Genomic DNA, 10,143 nt, shown 5'->3' with positions numbered 1-10,143 from the left:
ACTGGCCCTGTCTCTCAAACCTCTATCTGAATTCTTAGCATTTGTCAACAGTTACTTCTATTGAAAAGGCCATATTACCAGTGTTCATTGTCTCCACCAGGCCGAAGGCATGGGGAGAGAGTATGTTTTGCACTCCGTCCGTCCGTGTGTGTGTGTGTGTGTGTGTGTGTCCGTCCTTCCGTCCGTCCGTTACCAGCTAATCTCCGACACCGTTAACCCGGTCGATGCCAAACTTTGCACACACACTCCCTGGATGCCAACGATGAACCTCTGCCCCACATTTTCCAGAACGGCCTGTTATAGCGCCACCATGAGGCAGCTTTTCACATTTTTTACCTAAAACTGCACCGATCTGCGTGAAACATTGCATGCACACTCCCTAGAGGCCAAGGACAAACCTTTGACCTGCATTTTCCGCATCTGCCTTTTATAGCGCCACCAGGAGGCCGACTTTTGTAAAACAATTTTTTTGATATTACTCCTCCAGATTCTGTCCAAAAATCTCACAAATCGTTACACAGTATCTCTATGGTCATGTGCTCAAGTCGGATCTGTCCGATATTTCATATTCCATCCTAATTGGCTATAATTGGCTTTCACAGTTTGCTTTTTGATTTTTGCAAATGCCTCAAATTATCAAAGGCGTATGAAGAAATGGCACCCTTTTCACATTGGCCTATTATAGCGCCACCAGGAGGCCACAACCTGACCTGCCCTGGTGGAGACCTGTGCCCCGAGGGGCACTTTTTCTAGTTTTCCTATGATATTGAATGTTTTATGCATCATTATAGAGATGTAAGTGAAGCTAGGATGACATTAAAGGGCACTGCTACTTGTATGTTATGTGCATGTTTATAATATATAAACTGTAACTATTATTAACAATGTTTGTCTTCCATCTGACAATTGGAGTTTGAAGAATGATATTTCCTCTGTCAAATCATCATGCTGTAGTTTTTGGCCCTTCTTGCTTATTTGACAGAAGATTACATTTCATTGTAAAAGTCAGAAATCTGAGAGTATAAATATTATACCCTTAAGAGTAATCGTACTCTTAGTTACTTCCAGCAGTAAACAAATGATATTCCTGCCAGTGTTGCGTTGTACTACAACAACTAGACAATGTATTCAGAACAACCCGTCTCTGGCCTGTGCCATGTCTCAGCGGTCCAGGCACCTTGGCCGGTAGCCCGAGTCTGGCAGTGGTTCGACTCACGATCCCGACGGCCTTCACTGCATGTCACTCCCCCATTTCTCTCCCCCATTTCCTGTCAGCCTACTGTCTGTCCCTCTATAAAAAAGAAATATATATATATATAGGTGAAAGCCGCAAAAAAAAAAAAAAAAAAAGAACAACCCATCTCTTACTATGAGTCAGCTCATGTGAGTTAAAATGCAATATTTCCCCGTCCAAATAAAATAAATATTGTCTATTTCCAAGAAAATTATTCTTGCCCATTTATCGCTGAACAATAAGTGAAACAAAGTATGAGCTTGTGTGTGCTTTGAAACCAATTATGTGTATGTGCTTTGTCTACACAACTACAGTACCATACTATTTTGTGCATTTGGGTGTGCATTGTAAAGGAAGGTGAAGGAAATTACCGTTTGGATGTCCAAATGGGACAGATTCCCGATTTTCCCATCACTAAAAACCATCTGGAATGTGTTGGATTCAGGACCCCGTCATTCCTTAAGCTCACCACAGTGACCCATGGTCCCACACTCAGTTATCCCAACAAGCAACAACAGACTCCTTTGTCCTCAGACGACACAGGCAGGGATCTGGTAAGGGGTTCAGCTAGAGTCTGTGAATTGAGTTGTAAGATGACAATTCCATTCAAGGAAGAAAGAGTGAGGGACAGAGAAGCCGTTATATGACACAGAGAGACAGGTTGAAGTGACATGTCACCATGGATGCTGGGTTGAATTTTAACCTAAACCAAAGGACATTTCGACTCAATCAATCAGTGTGATTGATGGATTTAGGCCAATCTATGCACCCATGATATATATATATAGGTCTCAGTCTTGTACAAATAATTTGATTATTTTAGGGTGTGTGTGTGTGTGTGTGTGTGTGTGTGTGTGTGTGTGTGTGTGTGTGTGTGTGTGTGTGTGTGTGTGTGTGTGTGTGTGTGTGTGTGTGTGTGTGTGTGTGTGTGTGTGTGTGTGTGTGTGTGTGTACACAAAAGATAAAACATGGATTATTAATCTCTTCTACAAAGAAGTGGAAGAGATGAGTCAAAGAATAAAACAATCTTATATTTCACGATCTCTGTGGAGAAGTACATTACTGTATACACACTACTTGACCACCAAGGTCAAACAGTTCCCTAGAGAAGGGATTAAACCATCAAAGATAAGAGGTGAGTTTGTTTTGTACTGTATACCAATAACTAACCTGGCCTTTCCCAGCTGTGTCAACTAAAATATCATCTTAAAAAAAATACTCATGCTGCATTGTGTTTGAAAATACTGTAACAATTGTCTATATGATGCATTATAGACATACTTATGATTAATTTACTTATAACACACTGCCTGCCAGTGTGCTTAGTATCTTTCACCCCTCCCCACCCTTTGTTTCTTCTCCCTCTCTTCCAGCATCTCTCTCATCTTCTCTAGTCCCAAGTTCCTGACTATGTCCTTTGCCAGACCAGCATGCACCATGGACCCCAAAGCCAAAATACCATGTGTTGATGACGACCCTCCCGAGCCTTTGTGCCTTATCCCTAGCTGAGCCCTGAACATGCATGCCGCACGTCGCATGCCTGCATGTGGTGCTTCCATGGTGCCCAGGCTCACATATGTAGCTCAATGCCCTGGCAGTCTATGCCCTGCGAGGCTGCGACTCATGCCTCCATCACATGCGGTGCATCCATATATGACCATGTCCCTGGATTGCCAGTCTGCACCTTACCTTAATTGAAGGAATTAATGAACGTGTGGTCATTACTATAGCGAATTAAACTGTATGATTAGATGTCATCAGAATAGTCATAGAATAAAGGGTGTTTTCTGGCTTGCCGAAGACACCCATACAGTACACGTCACACACGCATGCATGTCAGACACACACCCAAACCACACAAATAGTGTCTTATCCCACCCTACCCCTGCCTCCACCAGATGAACACACACATACAGCACTGTGCACAAACACAGAAGTATAGCCAGAGACAGGCTGTGCCCTAAATCTCTCCACAGTACTATGTGTAACTCTAGCAGGCCCAGGCTGCTCTACCAGGCCAGTACAGTAGATTCAAATGGGAGTGGCATGGTCCCCTGAGGGGTGATGTATCCAGGACAGGTTATAGGATCTCCAGGCTATGGTGGCCCTCAGGGGACACCCAAACTGGGCCCACATTGTCCCCAGGCATCATTGTGTACCAGGGTTTCCCATGGATCAAATGTTATGGACTTCAAACCCCAGGGTCTCAGCGCACTCGTAGCTGTTGTTCAGCGGGCACGATGGGGGACAAGGCTGTTCACACACACTGGCTGTTTCTCACTGGTCTGAATGAGGCCACCCTGGATCCGGTCCCAAAGACCAAACTTCTGGATTTAAATTATTTGGGAGAGCGAGTGAGTGAGAGAGAAAGAAAGAAAGAGGAGATGTTTGGAAGATGGATAAGTGTATGAACGAAGGCGTGAAAGAGGGAAAAGGAGAGAGAAAGTCTAAGTTAAAGAGGAAAGACAGAAGACGTCTAGACAACTGTTAACTGTAGTCTCTCTAACAGTAAAACAAACATAGGAGGCCAAAGCTGAATCCCGAACAGTGGAAATATTCTACACCCTGGCTAAGTTACAATATATAAGCACTTAACAGGGTGACTACTCAACCAACACTATGGTCTGGAAAATACAATGGCAAGAAAACAAGTGCCACACAAGTAACTAAAGTAATTTAGCATACATGTTTAATTAACATAATATATCTAAATAACATACATGCTTGCTTCTGTGTGCACATGCAAACAGCATAGGCTACAATACATGTAGCCTATACCTAAGGGCTAAGGCTAATACATATGAACAAGTACCCAGCTGAGTATACATCTGGATAACTATAATTATCATCTATCTAAATAGGCAGCAATTACAGAACCACAAGGGTACTACATGCTAAATGGAATACAATTCAGAAGTAAGTAGGTAGGCTAGATATGCCAATACAACTGTAAACAGTGACTGGCTTCACCAACATCATAGTCAGCTCTAATGGTTGGAGCTTACGCAGTTCTATACTACTGTTCACAGACTCCCCTGCGTCATTCACAAATGAACAACGCGGTAAGGAACACTTATGTTGTAGAGATCAATTTCATTTAAAAAAATGTCCATGAATAACTTGTGGTACTTGCGATGTATACATGTAATTTAGCAAAGATGGCACAGGGCTTATTTTCTCACTAATCTGTGGTGCCCTGTGGTGCCAAAGGGAGTGACCTGAAACCTAACCATGCTTTTGTTAATTACCTGTTTAAGGTTACACTTCTCCACAAAGAATAAGCCGTGTTTCTCGTCTTTTATCCAAGATATCAAACCTCATTGTCTGGTAAACAACTGCCACAAGAAGCCCATTATTTCAAATATCAATGAAAGAAGAAAGAATGACAATAAGATAAAAGAGAGGATGATAAAGTCAAGTTCAAATAAAGGCGAAATAGAGCTGTATTTTGAACCATGACAACAGTGTGTGGTGAGTTCAAACTAGTACAGTATGTCTACCAGTCACTGTTGAACCATGACAACAGTGTGTGGTGAGTTCAAACTAGTACAGTATGTCTACCAGTCACTGTTGCAGCAAGGGCTTGGTTTCACTCTCACAACATTGCATCACCAATTCAAGTGAACTAGAAGTTTACAAGAGAGGATGCAACATGACAAATACATTATTCAAGATGCTTTACTGTTACATCCTATTATACATGAACAGTACATATATAATACATGTATAATGTATAAGTATAATAGAGAGATATAATAGAGAATAGAGAGAGAGTATAATTCTTGGATTTTGGCTCCTCTACATTGCAATCTTTCAAGACAAGATATAAATAGCAGCAAAATAGTACAAAAATATAATTGCGACCAGAGGTCGGCGGTCGCAGATAACTATGAAACCTTGCGTTTTTGTCACCTCACTCACAATCCCCGTCACTCTGACACGTCAACTCAAATCCCCGTCGTTCCACCCCAGGCAAGCCCCCAGGTCATCGTGACATCACGTGACACCAGTCCCCTGGTCTCCCCAGGCAAGCCCCCAGGTGCGTGTGTGTGTGTGTGTGTGTGTGTGTGTGTGTGTGTGTGTGTGTGTGTGTGTGTGTGTGTGTGTGTGTGTGTGTGTGTGTATTTGTGTGGCCGTACACGCGCCTGCACGTGCATGCATGTGTGTATGCGTGTGTGTAACAGTCAAAAGGTTGTTAGTGTCCATTGTTCATAATAAGTCTGGTGGAAAAAGCTGCCCTGGAGCCTGCTGGTCCGGGCCCCGAGGCTGCGGTACCACTTGTCAGATGGTAGCTGGCAGCTGCTGAAAGACTGCATCCATGGCTGGGGTGGCTGGGGTCTTTAAGGTATCATGGATGGAGTAGTCTCGCGTAGCCAGACGACTATGTATGGAGGGAAGCTCATACCTGTTATGACATGGCCTCAGCTGCCTGACTCAGACGACACATAGCTGCATAAGCATATTGATAACCATGACATGATGATTGTCTACTACTGTATCAGAGTGACTGACTGTACAATATGATATGAGATGCAAGCGTGTTCCTGCTCATTCTGTTCTTATCATGGTTATCAATATGTTTTTCAGCAATGTGTCGTCTGAGTCAGGCAGCTGAGGCCATGTCATAACAAATATAGTGGTTGCAACTGTATTCATTGATTGCCCGAGTCCTGGTGGGAGTTCTGCTCTGGTTTTGTTGAAGTAGTTCCGGTCATTTTGTGGGGGCATGGGGGCCACGCATTAAAAGTAAATTGATTGGCCCAGGCGGTGGCGTAACCGTCTGGGCACCCGACTGGTAATCCAGTCGCAGTGTGCCGCGGGTTCGACTCCCGAGCCCGACACGGCCTTTACTGCATGTCTTCCCCCATCTCTCTCCCGTTTCCTGTCAGCCTACTGTCTGTCCCTTCAAAAACCAATAAAAGGCGTAAGCCGCAAAAAAATATCGTAACAAAAAAAAAAAAAGTAAATTGATTCACAAAACTAGCGTAATTTGTATTGTTGACCTAATTCTACCATATAGTGCAACTTTCGTTCATTTTTGACCCCGGCACGCCTGTCCAATATTGTTCAAGCCAACAATTTGAATGGATATTTACTGAATTAACAGTGATATCATATAAGACATTATTTTCAGAAACAGTCAAATGTTCAGTGTTTATTTATCCATTTGTACACTCTGAGTTAAAATAACATTTAGGCTTTGACAGTGTGAGAGTATACTATTGTGAGTGATTGGTATATGATTTAACCTGTATGGTATGATTTAACTATTTCATTTTATCAGAATGAAAGCTGCTCTCTTTTTTTTTTCTTCAAAAGGTATCTCACCAAGAATTAAGAAAGTGACGCATCTGTTAAACGGATTGCATCCTCTTGTCGATCATCTTTGAAGTATGCCCCGTTTAAGGGGGATTATAACATTTTAGGTTCCTTCACGCCATCTACTGCTGATACAGGTAAACTACATGTTTATCTAAAATCAGGTAAATTGGGGGTTTCATTCATTTACATTGATCTATTCTATTATGGCAAATAACTAATTTACAATACAAATAAAGATATAGCCACTAGAGTCTTCTAGTGTTTCCTTTATATTTATTAATGTTATTTACGAGGATATCAGGCTAGTTCAGTGTTCCCTTTTAAATCACTTTCCAAAACAAACTTTGATAGACATTCTTACTTGATTAGTCTGTTGTGTTTAGCTTTTTTTTCTCTTTTAATGTGATTATTATGTTGCATGGACTTTCGTATCCTCTTATGCTTTTTAATGGTTTCCATTGCCTTTGTACTATTTGATTTTTGTCCCACAACTTTTATGATGTTATTACATTTGTTGTAGGCTACTCTCAGTTTTTTTTATATCCTTTCCTTTCATGCACTTTTATTATGCTTCTAAAACATTTTATTTGTTTATCGATGTTGTATTTAATGCTGTGTGAAGTGCTTTGTAACTCAGTTTTTTAAGTGCTATACAAATAAAGTACATGATGATGATGATGATGATGATGTTGATGATGAGGCCATGGAGCCTTAAGGCCCATAGGCAGGAGCCTATCTCCCGTTTCTACAGTGAGGGCGGGGGTGTCTGTCTGGACATGATAGCTCTCAGCAAGCACGGTCAGGACTTGGAGGACGAACTAGTGGCGTCTCGATTGGGGCCAGATCAAGTCAAACCAAGACTAGTCAGATCTGGCCAAGAATATCACCTGATTTCAACCAATATAAATTCTGCCCACTAAGACGGACGTACCTGGATGAATCAGAGAGTCCGATCGAGGCCAGATCAACTTAAGTCAGGTATGAAGCTGCGGGCCTATAAAAGTTGCCCCAGGGCCGCAGCTCGCACTTTGGACACAGCTGACTTAAGTCATATAATAACTAGTCAGATCTGGCTCAGAATAAGCTATTATTTCAACTGAAGACATCCTTGAAATGACGTAAAGATCATCCTCATATGGGCTGTGATCTGGCCTAGTCCTGAACGTCATCAGAGGAGTCAGAAGACGTCATCATAACATCATCATGACGTCATCATGACGTAATTTGGCTATGTCGCAGGAATTTACCCCAATCCAACCCTTTATGCTGAGTGCCAAGCAGGTGCGTGGAGGCATGCAGGTCCCATTTTTGTAATGTTTTTTTTTGTGTGGCTTTCGCCTTTATTTTTGAGTGGTGCAAACCACTCCAACAACTGACTTTGTACCCGTGTACCCGTGTTTGTTCATACCAAAAAAACGAGCATGGTTGCTATGGTTAGCAACCAAAAAAACGAGCATGGTTGCTATGGTTAGTATGTGACGTCACTGACATCACAGACAGATATCACGTCACAGATGCTTTCCTGGTTCTAATGTACAGTAACTATAACAATAAATGTGTAGTTGCACCACTCAGTTCTCACGGGTGTGATGTTTTTATATATATTTTTGGAGGGACAGACAGTAGGCTTACAGGAAATGGGGAGAGAGATGGGGGGGTGACATGCAGTAAAGGCCGTCGGGATCGGGAGTCGAACCCACGCCAGACTAGATTACCAGCCAAGGTGCCTGGACCGCTGAGCCACAGCCCAGGCCGCAGGTCCCATTTTTGAGGGGTGATAACCCCTCCTATGTCCAGCTTTGAGCGTTTGTGTAAAGGTGACAGGGTCGGTTTTGATATAGGCCAGTGCCGGAATGGTTCCTGGGAGCTGGTGATTAGGATATCACCTGCACCTGCTTAATTGGGTGGAGCCTTTAAAATGCAGACTGCAGTACAGAGACAGGGAGAGCAGTGCACAGAGGGAAGAGAGCTGTGGAGAGGAACAGAGGGCAGAGGACGGAGCTGGCTGGAGGGAAGGAGGGTGGGCCAGGCCATGAATGGGGGCCGGAGTCGGGGCACCGAGGACAGGGACACCCCAGCCGGCGAAATGGTTGCTTGGCACCAGGCGGGGTGTGCCCTGTCTGCTCGTGGCAGGACCCGTCTGTGGAGGGGCTGCGAGAGGATGCCAGAGGAGGGAAGGTGAGAGGAGGTGAGCGGCAGACTGTGAAAGAGGGGAAGCCGAACCAACTCAGCAGAGGGGCCAAGTTGCGACTTGCATGCATGTACGTACGCTGCCTCACAGACATAAAAACCTGGATGCAACAAAACTTCCTAAAACTCAACTGCAGCAAATCTGAAATAATCATCATCGGTCCCAACTCCTTCACACGCTCCACCCAGGACTTCTCACTCAACATCGATGGTCCCTTGTCACAACCTCCACACACATCTGCAACCTAGGTGTCATCTTCGACCCTACCCTCTTATTTCCCCCCACGTAAACCACATCACAAAAACAGCATTCTTTCACCTCAAAAACATTGCCCGTCTCCGCCCCTCCCTGACACCCTCAGCTGCTGAAACCCTCATTCACGCCTTCATCTCATCCCGACTGGACTACTACAACAGCATCCTCTATGGCACCACTGCAAAAACCCTCAACAAACTCCAATACGTCCAAAACTCAGCTGCCCGCCTGCTCACCTCCACCCACTCCAGAGATCACATCACTCCAGTCCTCCGTGACCCCCGTTAAACACAGAATTGAATTCAAAGTACTCACCACCTACAAGTCACTGCACAACCTGGCTCCCCCCTACCTCTCCGCTCTCCTCAAGCCACGCATGTACCATCCCGCTCCCTCAGGTCCAGCGACGCTGGCCTCCTTGTGATCCCCAAGAAGATCAGGCTCAAAACCTGGGGCGACAGGGCCTTCTCTGTGGCGGCCCCAACCCTCTGGAATGCCCTTCCCTGCCCAAACACATCCGAGATGCCCCCTCACTCCCCACCTTCAAAAACGCACTGAAAACCCACCTGTTCAGAATAGCAGTCTCGTATTCCCCTAGCTGATGTTACACTCAACTTGTTACATGTACTGCTTTTATTGGTTTTTATTCTTATTTTACTATTTTTTTCCTAATAAAGTTGTCCTTTTCCCGGCCCCCACACACCTTATTTCTTTCATCTTCACATCAAGCGTCTTTGGGTATTAAGAAAAGCACTATATAAGTCCCAGATATTATTATTATGCCACTATGCGGTAACTTTAAGAATAGTTTCATTGTGATCCTGAAAAAATAAATGTCCAGACCTATGTTTCGAGGGTCAAGGATCCTTGACCCTCAAAACATACAGTCTACTCTGGACTATGGCTGTCACTATGGCTATAGTGACAATTTTTCGATTATGGACATTTGCGTAAAAATGGTAGATCATGGGACATTATGACAACTTTTTATTTTCAGCACTTTTTTAATCATAAATTAGACATATTAATTATATTTCCGGGGGGTGCATGCATGTACGCTGCATGCGTACCCCTTCTTCCCACTAGACCAGATTAATGTATTTGGACTACAATACCCATAATTCAAAATAGAGCTACAAGA

The sequence above is a fragment of the Electrona antarctica genome, assembly GCF_951216825.1.
Source record: "Electrona antarctica genome assembly, chromosome: 12".
NCBI classification, from domain to species: Eukaryota; Metazoa; Chordata; class Actinopteri; order Myctophiformes; family Myctophidae; genus Electrona; species Electrona antarctica.
The sequence above is the reverse complement of the archived record's forward strand: the minus strand, read 5'-3'. Positions refer to the sequence as shown.